Raw genomic sequence first — 16,775 nt, forward strand, 5'->3', positions numbered from 1 at the left:
CATCATATATTAATCTTACTTTTTCATTTTCTGATATTTTGACATCTGGGGCCTTGTTGGTCCTAGAGAGACTGCCTGTCCAAGAACTAGCCAATTCCTGGGACTCTCCTGAAAGTTCACCTTTTATATACAAATAAATCCTGAGTGGGAAAAATTAGAGAGGGAGACAAACCATGAGAGATTCCTAACTCTGGGAAACAAATAAATGGTTGCAGAAAGGGAGGTGGGCGGGGGGGGGGGGTTGGGGTAACTGGGTGATGGGCATTGAGGAGGGCACTTGATGGGATGAGCACTGGGTGTTATACTATATGTTGGCAAATCAAACTTCAATAAAAACAAATTTAAAAAAATCAATCCAATGCCTATACCTCTCAACACCTTACTGAGCTCTCACATGTCAAATCATTATCACCCCAGAGTCAGGTATCAGACAATTGGGGGCAGTCCCTAAACCCTGGAGCTCACTGAAATTACTCAAACTGGCCAACTCTATACCTACTTAGCCTGCTTACCCTAGTTTGCCCATTCCTCCCTGTGAAACCACAATAAAGGCTCTTGTCTGTATTTTGCACTCCCTCCCTCTGCTTCCTTATTGACCTTGATGTTTCTTCACATAGCTCTGCATGGTGTGTGCTCTGCCTCCTGCTTCTAGGCAACTATGAATCAAACTGCTGCCTTCATCAGTGTTGTTTTCAGGACTGCATGTATCATCACACTCAATTAAAACCAACCCTAGTTACATTTCTACAACATGTCAAAAATATAATAAGGGGATATAAAAAACAAATTTATGCTATTAAGTATGAAAATTGATGAAAAGGATGAATTGTGAAAAAACACGATTTATGGATGCAAGAAGAAATAAAAAATCTCAATATCCTATATCAAATTAAAGATGTTGACCTGGAAACAAACTGAGGGTTGCTGAAGGGGAGGGGGTTTGGGGGATGGGTAACTGGGTGACGGGCATTAAGGAGGGCACATGATGTGATGAGCAGTGGGTGTTATACGCAACTGATGAATTATTGAAAACTACATCTGGAGCTAATGATGTACTATATGTTGGCAAATTGAATTAAATTAAAAAAATATAAAAAAGTTAGGAATGGGTAGCTAAAAAATCTTCCCATAAAAAACTCCAGGTGCAAAAACTCCAATTTATTTTTTTACCTTTAAAAAATTTTTTTAACTGAGCTACAGAATTATACTTTGAGATGACTTTTACTTAATTTTCCAGTACCATTATATGACTTAGTTATACTGATGAAAAGAAAGCATTAAAGCAAAACTGTACTGTGAATTAAGAATTAGTGAAAATAATACATTATTAACTTCATATTTTGTTATATCAGAGACCTAAGAACAGTCAATTAATTAACTCTTAAAAATTTACACAGATTTAGATGAATTTTTTCACTCCTCATTGGATTAGTAAAATACACTCTCAATATCCGCATGTAAGAAAATATCTCCACTTGGGTCCATAAATTAATTCTTCAGTAAAAAAGAGATGCTTGGTTTAGATACATTTGAAATTATTCATCTCATTTTAAATGCTCATTTAATGTTTTAATAGACTTCATTTTTAAAAGCAGTTTTAGCTTTACGTCCATTTTGACAGACTTGAAAGTACAGATGTACATATCGTACACCTCCTACCCCAGTGCACACACAGCCTCTCCTATTTTAAGCATCCCATACCAGAGTGGTACATTTATCACAACCCATGAGGCTTCACTGACACATCATTATCACTCAAGGTGCATAGTTTACATTAACGTTCACTCTGATACATTCTATAGGTTTTGACAAATGTGGAATGGCAAGCATTCACCATGAGGGTATCATACCAAGTAGTTCACCTGCCCTAAAAATCCTCTGTGCTCTGTCTATTCATCCCCTCTCCCCGCCAACCTCTGGCAATCACTGATCTTTCTACTGTCCCCATAATTTTGCCCTTTCCAGGATTTTAGGTAGTTGGAGCAATACAGCATGTAGCCTTCTCAGATTGGCTTCTTTCACTAGGTCATATACATTGGAGGTTCCTTCATGTCTTTTTGTGACTTGATAACTCATTTATTTTTAGTACTACATACTATTCCATTGTCTGGGTGCACCACAGTTTATTTACCCACTTACCTCCTGCAGGACATCTTGGTTGCTTCCAACTTTTGGCAATTATGGATAAAGCTGCTATAAACGTCTGTGTGCAGGTTTTGTTGGACCTAAGTTTTAACTCATTTGGGTTAATACCAAAGGAAGCAAATGCTGGATCATATGGTAAGAGTATGGGTAGCTGTGTAAGAAACCACTAAATTCCTGTTTTCCACAGTATATGTACCATTTGGCATTCCCACCAGCAGTGAATGAGGGTTTTTGTTGCTACACATCCCCACCAGCATTTGGTATTGTCAGTGCTTTGGATTTTGGCCATTGTAATAGGTGCAGGGTGGCATCTCATTGCTGTTTCAAGTTGCAATTCCCTAACACCATAGAATGTTGAAATGCTCATTTAATTTTAATGCTAATTTTCTTATTTCTTGCTAAAAAGTCTGTCATTAAGAGGACCACTACTAAATTATAGCACCATTAAAAGCCTTCTCATCTCATCTGTCTTGTCTTAGCCATGCAGGTGCTTTTAATTGAAGGAAATTCTTATTTATATAATTACCAAGGGACGAAGAGCTTACTCAAATATTGGCATTAATATACTAATTTATATATGTATTTGCATGAGCTATACAGATAATGCACCACACGTGCTATGTAATAACATATTAAAACAATGCTTATAATGTTTATGTCTTAATTGTCACTTACTATAGTTGTTCTTAAAATAAACTTTTAATTTTAAAATAGATTTAGACTTAGAGAAAAGTTATAAGCATAGTACAGTATATCTCACACTCAGTGTCTCCAAACATCTCACATTAGTATTGTATTCGATATTATTATTAAAGTCCATTTTATTCTTATTTCCTTAGTTTTACTTAATATTCTTTTTTTTTTCTTTTCTTTTTCCAGAATCCTACCCATCCAGGATATTACAGTAGGATTCTTTAGACTATGACAACTTCTTAGATTTTTCCTTGACAGTTTTTGGGAGTGCTTGTCAAGTGTTCTATAGAATGTTCCTCAATTGGAATTGTTTCATGTTATCTCATGATTATATGGGGTTATGGGCTTTGGGGACAAAGACCACAAAAGTAGAGTACAATTCTCATCACATCGTATCAAGGGGACATGTTATGAACAAGACATCACTGAATATGTTAAGCTTAATCATATGGCTGAGGTAGTTAGTGTTTATTCTAGAGAAAAAAAACTGACTAGGTTTCTTCACTGTAAAGTTCTTTTCTCCTGATTTTTGTATTATATTCTTTGGAAGGAAGTCACTATGTGAAATTCACAGGTTTTGAAGGGGTGAGAGGTTATGTTCCATTTTCTTGAAGGAGGAGTCTTTACATAAATTACTTGGAATCGTTCTCTTTCATTTACTTATTTAATCATTTATGTATATCCATATGGAGCTGTGAATATTTATTTTATACTTTGGGCTATAACCTAATACTACTTTATTTATTTTGTTGGTCTAACTGTTCCAGATTCCTTAAAAATTTCAAGGAAGAAATAATATCATTCTTACATAAACTTTTATAGAGAAATGGACAAAAGGGTATATTTCCCAATTTTTATGAGGACACACTAGTCTTCATACAAAACATGATAAAGACATTATAATGAGAGAGCGAGAGAGAAAGAGAGAGAGAGAGAGAAAAAAAAAGAAAGAGAGAGAGAGAGAGAGCAAGCACACAACTTCTTTTATGAACATAGGGGCCAGCTTTGGAGGCTACCCAAGACACATAAGGATGTAACTTCAGGAGCTCCAGATAATACAGGTTGGATCCACCTGACCTATATTATTTGGTGGATCCAATAGTCCTCAAAATGTTTGTATCTGTTTGAGAAGTTATGCAGAGCATTTGGCAAATCCAATATGAAAACTGCAGAGCAGGCCCACAGATTTTTGGAGCAAAGGGATTAGACTTCCAGTAAGTGGCAATTTCACTGTAAGCAATAGCTTTAGGCTTGATATTAGGTTACATTTGATACTGAACATCTGATCTTGGGAAGCCATCATGAGTTCTGAACAGCCCATCATGCTGGGTGCTATATTATCCAATTCATCATAAAGTAAGGCATTTTCAGGGTTCTGCCATCAAGGGGAAAGGGCAGGTGCAAGACCAGGCCTCAGTGGGTAGGTGCTGAAGGGGCAGCTTGGTTTAAGAAGGTGGTGGCTCAGAACCCCTCTCAGCACTGCTATTCTTGTTATTCTTCAATAAGCACCCACATACATGGAAAATGCCTCATGATTAGTTACCTAAGAAGGAAGAAATTACTTTATTCACAGGTAATTGTGCACAACATATCACGGATCAGTGTGGTTTTAGAACCTTACTCAGAAGTAGTCTTAAAGGATAATCAAAAACAGGAAATTTTCCTTTGAGTAGAACATCAATGGTTATATATATATTTCTCACTTTTACTAGGAGGAGAGATGGACTGACATAAGTATCCACACTGAAAAATAAGTAGCATTTGATTTTTTTGGTCGAAGATTAGGAACAAGGAGAATGAAATATGAGTGATAAGGAGGTTCAGGAAATACATCTGAGTCCAAAATGTCAGAATATTTCTATCTTATTTAAATTTCACCACAAATCCCTCCCTTCTGAAGAGTAGTTTAATAAGCAAACAAGAATGGGCTTATCTGGATGTCAGTCCTCCAACTACCCTAACTACCAGGGTATTGTTCACATTGCTCATGACCAGGGAAGTGATGGTGGAAGACTCTTTCCCTCACCACCACTGTTGAGAGCCTAAGTGGCAGCAAAACAATCATATGTGTCCATACCATATACCTGGTAGCTAGCCAGTCTTACTGGACCCATTCCATTATAGAAAATGCTGTGATTTTTTTTTCCTTACCAAACTAGACATTTATGAGGCTGGGAAAAAAATTACAGCATTTTCTATATGGGTGTCTATCCCATATATCACTTCCTCTAACTAGGAACTCGCCTCTGAGTGCCAAGTTAAGGTTGACAGGATACTCTGGTCTTATCACATTCCTCATAACCTGGAAGCAACCGACCACATAAAATGGTGGGATAGCCTGTTAAGAACACAGAAAAGGCAAAAGAAGAAACTCAAGGGATAAAGGCCTTTCAGGAATGAAGGTTTGGTTACTCCACCCGGAAGGAATCCTATTGACTTGAGAGGCTAAATAAAGGCAAAGCTAGGGATGCTTTGGTTGGGCGGATCAGTGGTTGACATCTGCCTTCCGCTCAGGTAGTGATCCTGGAGTCCCCAGGATCAAGTCCTCCGGATTGAGTCCCTCGTTGGGGTCCCTGCTGGGGGCCAGCTTCTCCCTCTGCCTATGTCTCTGCCTCTGTCTCTCTGTGTGTCTCTCATGACTAAATAAAATATTTTTTTTTTTAAAAAAAGGGCAAAGCTAGCATCAAATGCACAGGGGAGGAGAGAGCTCAAAAATAATAGCTCTGGCCTAGTGAACAGTTGCAGAAACAAGGGTCTGGTGGTGATGGCTAAATCTGCCTTTTAGTCCATGGGCTGCAAATTTTTGAGAGGGTTTTATGATAGACCTAGAGGATGAATGAAAAATACCCAGTGACTTAGAAGTAAACCCCCGAGACAAGAATTTGTGTGCAAGTCACCTATTTGGGAAGTGATCCCAGAAAGTACCACCAGGAGAGCAGGAAGTGAGGTTGAAGAAGGAAAGGCAAACCATGACGTGTATACTTCCACACATGTCATCATATGAGCAACTGCAACTGACTCCTAAAGAATGAAGAACTCTGCAAGACTATAGAATATCCAATCAAGAGTTACTCTAACAGTTCTTGGGGAGGTGAGGAAACTTGTATATTTATCTATTCTTCAGTCCCTGATTGAGGGATGCTCCCCAAGAAATGATAGCTTTTTGTACCTCCTGCCTGCCCCCCAAGAATAGTCAGAGAGGTCTCCAGTGGCCAAAGAAAACCCACAGGCAAAAAGTTGCCAGTGCTGGCAGTTGGAAGTCAGGGCCAGTGTGCCCTGAAACAGAATGTGCAGAGATATGAGGTACAATTTGAGATCTGATACTCAGAGAATAAGGGCCTTCAGACCTTGCTTCTGGGTGCAATAGCTGGCTAAGACTTCCGGGAAGGAGTGCATTTGAGTATGTTATATGACTGTGTACTGTTGGATGAGAGTATTAGGGAACTTCTGTGGATGGGAATATGGGCAAGTGGACAGCCAGGAGAAACAATGTAGTGGACATCTACAACTACCATGGACCCACAGTCTCTCTGGGAGAATTTGCCCCCAAATATTCTGTTCTGGTAGAACAGCTCATCAGAGGATAACCCCCATCTCTGCTCTACTGACCACAGGAGTGAGTAGATGGCCAAGGTAGGCCAATGAAGTTCTGCCCCGTGGCAACATATCTCTAAGTGGGAATACATAGGAATGGAAGATGGTTGGTTCTGACTTATATGAAGGCAATGTCATGATGATTAAGTCTGTGAATTTCTATGAAATCCCTAGAGTGGCACTGGTTGCATCCTTCCAAAGGCTGGTTTGTTCAGATCTTCTTCAGTTCTTTAAACTACAAAGCATTCCTCTAATACACCCTCCTTTTGCTTAAATAAGAGTTGGTTTGGATAACTTACCTCCAAACAACCTGAACTCACACAGAAGTTCAAAGTTCCTGGAGTGCCAAGGTCAAAATTGCCTGTATAGAAATTGTATAAGTTCATGTTTAAGTAATTTCAGGCCTATTTCCCCAGATTATATTAATTTCTCTGAAGAAAGAGGAAATTTAAGGCCAACAACAACAAAAAAATTAAAGCTGGCTATCTACCTCTTTCAAATTCAACAGGAGAGAAATTCCTTAAAGAACTGTTAAGGCCAAAATACTGGCATGAAGTAACTACTGATACAAATTGATTAAACTTCAAAGTGCTGAAATCTTCAGAAGATGGAAAGTGATATGATAAAAGAGGGAGATGGCAGGCAAGGTAATTTGGCATCAATCCTTCTGAATCACTCTTAGGAGGAATTCATATCCTCTCTAAGGGGAAGCCACTTCAGTAGTCCTTGAGGATGCTCCATTGTTGCCTGGAAAGGAGGGAGAAAAAGGATCCCATGCAACATGGTGGGCAGGGAAGGTGAGTACCAGTTGGTTCACCTCTCAGCTGGGAATTTGTTTGTATGATGGAGAGGAAATTGGGTAGCAGCTGACTTGGCAACTTTGATGGGCTTTTAGATAATAATGAGCTATTGTGAATAAATGCCAAGAAATACCAATCTATACTGATTATTGTCAATGGCTAATGGGAGTGCCAGACTAGATTAAAAGTTTCATCATGGGGCTCATTTAGAGTTCTAATAGTGTGTAAGTTTGTAAGTATTTTCCCAATTCAACTGTAAGGTTTTCGAGAGAAGGCCTTTACATTTATATTCAAGACCTGTCTCAGTTTGAGCTCCCCCCAGAAACAGAGACTAAGATAAAAATGTGGGTGCAAATGGTTTGTTTGGGAGATGGTCTCAGGAAGCACTGACTGAATAGGGAACTGAGATGAAGAAGGCAAGCAGCAAAAAAGGATAATCTATTGACCAAGCTAGTTCTTCTACTTCCTGGGTGTCTTGCCTTTCTTTTACATTATTAATTATTCTGCAAATCTTTGATTATTCTTGTCTGTATGCTCATCATTATGTATTTTTAAAATAAAAACAGTTTATTAAGATATGATTCACATGTCACAAAATTCACCATTTTAAACATACAAGTCAATGTTTTTCAGTATATTCACAGACCTGTACAACTTCCCCACTAGAATCTTTTCATCACCCGGACTCATTTGTGGTCACTCCTCATTCTGCCCTACCCCCTTAGAAGTTACTAGTCTCCCTTCTGTCTTTATGGATTTGCCTTCAAAAGGGAGAGTGTTTGCAAATCATTTATGCAATAAGACTTGCGTCCAAAATATCACAAGTACTCAAATTTAACGATAAAAAGATGAATAAACCAATTAAAACATGGGTAAAGAATTGGAATTGACATTTCTTCAAGAAAAATATACAAATGACAAATAAGCACATGGAAAGATGCTCAACACCATTAGTCATTAGGGAAATACAAATCACAACCACAATGAGATACCACTTTGTATCCGCTCAGACAGCTATTGTAAATAGAAATAGTAAAACATGTTGGTGAAGATGTGGGAAATTCGGAATCTTCATACATTGCTGCTGAGCTTATAAAATGTCGCAGCCACTTGGAAGAGTTTGAAAGTTCCTGAAAATGTTAAACTGAAAGTTGCCATATGGCCCAGCAATTCCACCCCTAGATACATGTTCACGAGAAATAAAAACATATGTTCATGCTAATGCATGTATATGACTGTTCATGGCAGGATTGTTAATAACAGTCAAAAAAGTGGAAACAATACAAGTGTTCATCAATGATGAATGCATTAAAACAAAGGGGTGTATCTATACAACAGAATATTGTTTGGCAACAGAAGGAATGAAGTACTGACACTTCATTTCAATGTCACAACATTGAAAACATGCTCAGTGAGAGAAGCCAGATATTCAATTCTATGTATCAGTTCCAAAAGACCTCACCTTGTGTGATCGCAAGTTGTTCAGTTTTGGTATGCTAACTTTCCTCATATGAAAAATGGGAATTATAATACTTATCTCAAAGGGTTATTATAATATTAGCAAGTGGATGCAAAGTGCCTAGCAGGATGACTGGCACTGGAAAGCATGCAAGGGGCAGTGTGGTGATAATGCTACTGTCATCGTTTGACACAGGACTAGACATAGCAGATGCTTCAAAAAGACATTTGACAGCTGATGTTCAGCTCCAGGGAATTCCATGGTTGGCTAAAATTATGGGACACATCTGAACCAAAACCATGAGTCCAGCCTCTGTTGGGCAGGCAGAAAAACACTTTCTAATTTCCTGATCTGATTGCCCTGCTTGAGCTGCCCTCTGATGAGATGCCACACATACTCCTCCGCAGAGTGACAGTGGCCACCAACCGGACTTAGAAAAATATCCTTCAAGAAATGAAAAAGTAACATAACAAGTTCCAAGAAGATTTGAATCTTGTCTCCTGGAAAACTGCGTTTTGGGTTTCTTTCTTCCTCTGGCATTTGGTTCTATGGAATCTTTCTACCCTTTCCCCCAAATTTAAACAGCATAGTTTTATGGAACAATTGGCCTGTGGAAGACCTCTCAGGGGAATAGTTTGTGAGCCAAGGCATGCTTGCCATGGTAACTGAGTCCCCAAAAGACAATATCCCTAAAAGACATCTCCGTTTTCCTTTTCTCTGGGCCTGGTTGGAGTAGATACTTTAAGAGATTTTCTGCAATAACACGTACCTCCTTGCACAGTAAATACCTATCCAACAAAGTACCCGGCACTCAGGGACATGTTGTGGGTGTGCACAGAGTTAGGTTTTAACAATCAACAAAGATCCAGGGCACTTTAAAATGTCTGTCCTCTGATTTGGAAAAGAATAGGAAGAAGAAGGAGAAGTAGGAGAAAGAGAGGAAGAAGGAGAAGAAAGAAAAGGAGGAGGAGGAGGGGAAGGAGGAAAAAAGAGGAGGAGGAGAAAGAGGAGAAGAAGGAGAAGGAGGAAGAGGAGGAATGGATGAGGAAGGAGGAGAAGGAGAATGAATAAGAACTGAAAGGTTCAGGACACCTGGGTGGCTCAGTAGCTGAGCATTTGCCTTTGGCTCAGGGCATGATCCTGGGATCGAGTCCCCCATCAGGTTCCCCACAGGGAGCCTGCTTCTTCCTCTGCCTGTCTCTGCCTCTCTGTGTCTCTCATGGATAAATAAATAAAACCTTAAAAAAAAAAAAAAAAAAAAAGGAAAGGTTCTGCTTAGGAAAAAGAATAGAATCCTCTTCTCTAAAGATGAACCTGAATGAGCTGAGGAGAATGAGGGATTGGGAAGATCCAGGAACCCTAGGTTTGAGCAAACTCTGAGCCTGCCTCACAGTGCGATCTTGGGTAGGTCCCTTCACACTCTGACCTCACTTCCTTATTAATGAAATGAAGGATTTCAGCTTTGTTGTTTCTGGGTCCCTTCTGCTTCCAATGTACATGTTTCCCCCACTGTGACTTAGAAACTTGGGGAATAACTTCTTGTTGGAGGAAAGCATATTGATATCCCAGGTTTCATTTGTTTGTTTCTCCAAATTTGTAATGCCATCACGACTGAGGTATTTTACCATTTGAGAGATAAGAAAGGCATTGAGTGGTGAAGGGACTTGACCAAGGTCACAGCTAGTAAATGGAAGAATGGTGACTGGGTGCTCAGGTGGGACATGAATAACCAAAAGTCAAGTTGCTAATAAGACCCTTGATGAAATTTTGGGTCATGTTTTTACTCATTTGCTCACTCTCACCCACTGAGCCCTTCTCTCATGATCTCACAGTGGGGGGCAGTGTGGGCCACAGTGTGAGTTAAGCCCTGGACGAGGTGAGCACGGATCCTGATGGAGCACGAGGGAAGGACAGGGGGCATTAGTTTCTAGGGAAGTCTCCTCTGGAGGAAGAGAGATCAGAGTTGAACCTTGAAGAGAAGGGGGCAGAGCAAACAGGGGGCTGGCTTTGGAACTAAAGAACACACAGCAGTGGCAAAGGTCCAGATTCCACATGCAGCTCTGAGACTGTGAGCTCCTGTGGCGGCTGAGAGAGAGTTGGGGCAAGAGATGGTGGCAGGATTTGGCAGGACTTTGTCCTGAAGGCAATTGATGGCGGGGTGGGGGGGTGGGGGGGTCCTCTGGGGAGCAATGATGAGTGTTAAGGAGGAGAAGCATATGGTCAGGTTTGTACAGGGTGCTCCAAAAGTCTTGGTAGAGTTTTAAGCTTTAAAAACATGAGACGTATAAAGGCTACAAACTTTCCCAAAGAAACCATCAGGGGGGATCCCTGGGTGGCGCAGCGGTTTAGCGCCTGCCTTTGGCCCGGGGCGCGATCCTGGAGACCCGGGATCGAATCCCACGTCGGGCTCCCGGTGCATGGAGCCTGCTTCTCCCTCTGCCTGTGCCTCTGCCTCTCTCTCTCTCTGTGTGACTATCATAAATAAATGAAAAAAAAATTAAAAAAAATAAAAATAAAATAAAAAAGAAACCATCATTTGTAAGCTTAATTATTCAAATTGCTTTTGTCTTCTTTTGTGAATTTTGTTGGAATAAATGCCCTTCGAGCAGACTGGGGGAAGCTCGTTTCTATTCCTAGTTTTTTGACGCAATGTGTTAAATTAGTTTCAGGTGTAATCCTAGCCATATTTAAATCCTGTGGAGAATGTTGGTATTTTTGTTGTAGTAGGTCACTGATCCGGTTGGATTCAGATTGTACTTTCTGACCTGGCTTCCATGGGCTGTGGTTCCAATGTCAGTCCTGTTTTCAAAGCCTTGGCAGTGTCCAGATATGCTCTATGTATGTGCTGCTAGGTGACCAGTCTGGGATTTGGACTGTAGTCTTCCCTTTAGTTCAGCTCTCAAAGTCTGTGGAATGCTATTTAGGATTAGATATGCACATGCGCAGCAGGGGGATCGCAACAATTAGGGGGATTACTTTTATACACTTCATGCTCCCTGTGACTTCCCTGAAAGCTTCTGGTTGCCTGGGGATTCCCTTTTTAGTCCTATAGCCAGAAAAATGGGGCTTTATTTTGCTCTGTTACATGCTTCCTGAAACTGAGCCCATTTCTGGTGGAAGAACCGAGAAAAAAAAGAAAGGCAGGTAGGGTTTCCCCACCTTTTTGGGACCACAATACCTTTGACTAGAAAGGAAGGTTATCCTTCCTTCCTTCCTTCCTTCCTTCCTTCCTTCCTTCCTTCCTTCCTTTTTCTTTTTCTTTTTCTTTTTCTCTTTCTCTTTCTTTCTTCCTTTCTTTCTTTCTTTCTTTCTTTCTTTCTTTCTTTCTTTCTTTCTTTCTTCCTTTTTCTTCTTTTTAAAAGATTTTATTTATTTATTCACGAAAGACACAGAGAGAGACATAGGCAGAGGGAGAAGCAGGCTTCCTGTGGGGAGCCTGATGCGGAACTTGATCCAAGGACCCCAGGATCACAACCTGAGCCAAAAGCAGATGCTCAACCACTGAGCCACACAGGTGCCCTGGGTTACTCTTTCTTAAAGTATTAGATTCCTGTGTAGCCACCCCCTTGCCACCTGTATCACGGCTCCTGCCACCATGGAATAGTGTGTAGATACTTGAATATGAGAGAATGGAGAAAGGAAACATCAGGGGATTTCCCCATTCTCTGAGTGTTGGGAGACATTTCCCACTTCTCTCTCAAGAACTAGAGGGCTTGGGGCACCTGGGTGGCTCAGCAGTTGATCATCTGCCTTTGGCTCAGGGAGTGATCCTGGAGTCCTGGGATCAAGGCCCACATCAGGCTCCCTGCATGGAGCCTGCTTCTCCCTCTGCCTGTGTCTCTGCCTCTCTCTCTGTGTCTCTCATGAATAAATAAATAAATAAATAAATAAATATCTTAAAAAAAAAAAAAAGAACTAGAGGGCTTCTCCTGAGTCTCTCTGTTGACACCAATTGGATCTCAAGCCACATTGCATTCTGGCCAAGGGGTTCTGGGGCAGGGTGGTAAACTCACTGCCAGCTTGGTATAATTTCAAATGCTAATCTTTCCCATCAATCTGCTATAATTGACTTTTTAGAGTCTTCAAATAGTTGTTCTATGAATGCTGCCCAGGTTTTTTAGTTGTACTCTGTGGCAGGGACATTTTGGCATGAGCTTACTCTGTCTTGTCTGGATCCCTGAAAGATAAATTTTTAATTTTAATTTTTTGTTTCAGTGAGCATTTACTATTTTCAACCAGAAGCATAATGGGTAGCAAAACTATTTGCTTGTGCACATATGGTATCTGCCGTAGTACACAGTTTGCCCAACCACAGGTGGTGGACAGCTGCTAAGAGGTTGGTCATCCCCAGAGAACTGGGTGACATTCTTCAAAAGCAGAGAGTAAATATTTTGGGTTTTGCAGGCCATTTGGATTCTATTTCAGCTATTCAACTGTATTGTTATAGTGTGAAAGTAGTCACAGACAATATGTAAATCAATGAGCATGGCTGTGTTCCAAAAAAAGATTCTTTGCAAAAACAAGCAATAGGCTGGCCTTGCCCTGGGGGTTGTAGTTTGTTGACCACTGATCTGAGAGATCAGGTCCAGTTGATAGCAGTTATCTTCCTCTGTAGTGAATTCCTTTATCCTTCTGTTTTGACCACCCTGGAGCAAGGGTTTCTATCCTGGGAGTTCATGATCTCAGAAAAGAAAAAAAAATTATCTTTATTTTTACTAATCTATAACTAAATTCTAGCATTTCATTTTATCATGAATGCAGGCAACAAAAGACAGTAGTATTAACAGTACCTGTGACTTTGTTACCAATAGAAACCACAGGTCTTATAGCACATCGTATCAGTTCTTGTAGATATTCTGAAATATTGTTTATGCTCATCACTGTTTCATAACCAGGGAAATTCTCCCATCTGTCACTAGGCTTTGTTTTGAGTATTAAAAAATTATTACATGTTACATATCACACCATAGATGGTGATGGGCCTGCTATCCCAGAGTTCTTGGCTCTTGCTTATTCTTTTTTAAGATAATTTATTGAGGTGAGGCTCACATAACATAGAATTAACCATCTTAAGGTAACTGATTCAGGTATTTAGTACATTCACAACATTGTACAACCACCACCTTTAACCAAATATTTCCAATCACTTGGAAGTTAAACTCCTTACCCATTAAGGAATCTCTTCTCATTTCTCCTCTTTCCCCATCCCCATATCTATGGATTTATCAATTCTGGATATTTCATATAAATGGAATCATACAATATATGATCTTTTGTGTCTGGTTTCTTTCACTTAGCATCATGTTTTGAAGACTCATTCATATTGTACTATATTGTACCATCAGTACTTTATTCGTTTTTGCACTAAGATGGCATTCCATTATATGTATGTACATCAATTTGTTTATCTAGTCATCCATTGGTGGATGGCTGCCTTGTTTCCATCTTTTAACTATTGTGAATAGTGCTGCTATGAGCATTGTGTACAAGTGGACTTGCTTGAGTACCTGTTTTCAATATATATATATTTTTAGAAGCACACTATGGTAGTTAATATTATCTTTTCAAGAACTCCTGTTGTGAGCATTAAACGAAGTGTGGGCTTTGAGTCTGTGAGCCCAGATTCACATACATAGGAAGAAAAAAGCAAACCGTGATCCATGTACATAGATGAAAACTAAAGGCTCATGGTTAATCACATTGTTGTGTTTACCAGTCTACAAACCTAGAAGCCAGAAGTCACATGTCTTTTAGGTCTTTCCAGATGTCCCATGAGGTATGTGTACTTTTTTTGATGTTGAGCAACCTCATCATCCTTCAGCTTCTGGTTGGTCACACTAATCCCTGAGACTTCAGGAAACATAGAAGGCTCAGGAAGATTTCATTCTCTATGCCATATATTACCTTCATCAGTGTTGACACTGGATGAATTCTGGATAGATTTTTTCAACATGTATTCAATGAGATCAGTCACACTTAACCCAACAGCCCAGTTGATGCATCCTTTTAGCTTAATGACATCATAGGTACTTTCAAACATCATCTTATGCACTTCCTTCCAATTTTCACTGTCGTTGTCTGTTTCCATTTCTGGATTCAGTTCCTGAGAGAAACACTTGCCACATTCACTCCGCTCCACGCAGCCACACTTGAGTCACCATGTTCTCCCAAAATCTATCCATGGCAGCTGCTGGAATGAATGCCAAGTTTTTCAGGCATAAGATAGTGAAATCTAGCAGAATCTAGATTATACCCACTTCCAATCACACAGTTCTTGGGTAGTCCATTTGGTTTCCAGGTAACATATGTGATAATACCCACAGGGTTGGAAACTACAATTATGATTCAATTAAGACTGTACTTGACTATCTGACAAATAATGAATTTGAAGACATTATCATTCCTCTGTACCACACTGAGATAGCTCTCTCCCTCCTGCTAGTGGACTCCTGTAGTTACCACCACAATCTTAGAACTGGCGATCACAGAGTAATCTTTATCTGCCACAATTTTAGGTGTCTGAAAAAATAAGCTCCCATGTTGCAAATCCATCATTTCTCCTTTGAGTTTATCTTCCAAAATATCCAAAGGGCAAGTTCATGAGCCAGAGACTTTCCTAGAATGCTGATGGCATATGCCATACCAACTTGTCCAATGCCCACTACAGTGATCTTATTGTTTGGGATGGTTGCCTCTTCTTCTGTGACTGGTGCAATCAGTTTTTCCTTAAGAGTTGCCATTGTCCAGAATGAGCACTTGGTGTTATGCTATATGTTGGCAAATTGAACTCCAATAAAAAAAATAAATAAATAAAAGAGTAGCCATTGTGCCTAGGAAAGAAACAGCTGTAAGAGCCATGCAACAAGACGATACCAGCTGCATGAGCCTCCTTGGACACAGGATCTGCTGAACTTTTTTTTTTTTATTAGACCTAAGAATGAAATTATGGGGTCATATGGTAATTTTATGTTTAACCTTTTAAGAAACTGCCAAAGTGTAAGTGGCCAAACCATTTTGCATCCTCATCAGTAATGTACAAGGCTTTCAATTTCTCTAAGTCCTCACCAACACTTTTTTGTTTTTTTGATTATAGCCATCCTAGTGGGTGTGAAGTGGTACCACATTTGTGGTTTTAATTTGTGTTTTTCTAACTAATGATGCTGAGCATCTTTTCATATGCTTATTGGCCATTTGTTTATCTTTCTTGGAAAAAAGTCTATTTTGCCCATTTTTAAGTTCTGTTGTTTGTTTTTTGTTGTGAGAATTATTATATATTCTGGATACTAGACTGTTATCAGGTTTATAATTTGAAAATATTTTATCTCATCTGTAGGTTGTCTTTTTGCTTTTCTGATAATGTCCTTTGGTGCCTGTAATTTCAATAGAATTTTAATTTATCTGTTTGTTGTTACTGCTCATGGTTTTGGTGTCATATCTAAGAATCCATTGCCAAATCCAAGGTCGTGAAGATTTACACTTCTATTTTCTTCTAGCAGTTTTATAGTCTTAGTCCTTATGTTTAGGTCTTTGATCCATTTTGAGTTGATTTTTGTATATGGTGTAAGGTAAAGGTCCAACTTCATTCTTTGGCTTGTGGATATCCACAGTAAGTTTGTTGAAAAGACTGTCCATTTCCCATGGACTGTCTTGGCACCCTTGTTGAAATTGGTTGACCCTATATGTGAGGGTTTATTTCTGAGCTTTCTATCCTATTCCATTGGTCTCCGTGTTGATCTTTACGCCAGTACCACATAGTTTCTTTTATTACTATAGCTTTGTTGTAGATTCTGAAATCTGGTAATGTGAGTTCTTCCATTTCAAGATTGTTTTGACTATTTGGAGCCCCCTGCAATTCTATATGAATTTAAGATTTGGCTCTCCCATTTCTTCAAAAAAGGCTATTGAGATTTTGATTGAGAATGTATTGAATCTATAGATATCTTTGGGGAGTACGAACGTCTTAACAATATGAACTATTCCACTCCATGAACACAAGCTGTTTTTCCATACATTTAGGTCTTCTTTAATTTCTTTCAGCAATGTCTTATTGTTTTCAGCACATACGCCATTTGCCTCCTCAGTTA

At 39.5% G+C, this 16,775-nt stretch overlaps 1 pseudogene; it reads right to left on the reverse strand.

Moving 5' to 3' along the window:
• Positions 1 to 14,430: 14,430 nt before the first annotated feature.
• LOC140617857 (L-lactate dehydrogenase B chain-like) lies at positions 14,431 to 15,431 on the reverse strand (annotated as a pseudogene).
• Positions 15,432 to 16,775: the final 1,344 nt, after the last annotated feature.

This window comes from Canis lupus, chromosome 26, assembly GCF_048164855.1.
Source record: "Canis lupus baileyi chromosome 26, mCanLup2.hap1, whole genome shotgun sequence".
In the NCBI taxonomy this organism is placed as follows: domain Eukaryota; kingdom Metazoa; phylum Chordata; class Mammalia; order Carnivora; family Canidae; genus Canis; species Canis lupus.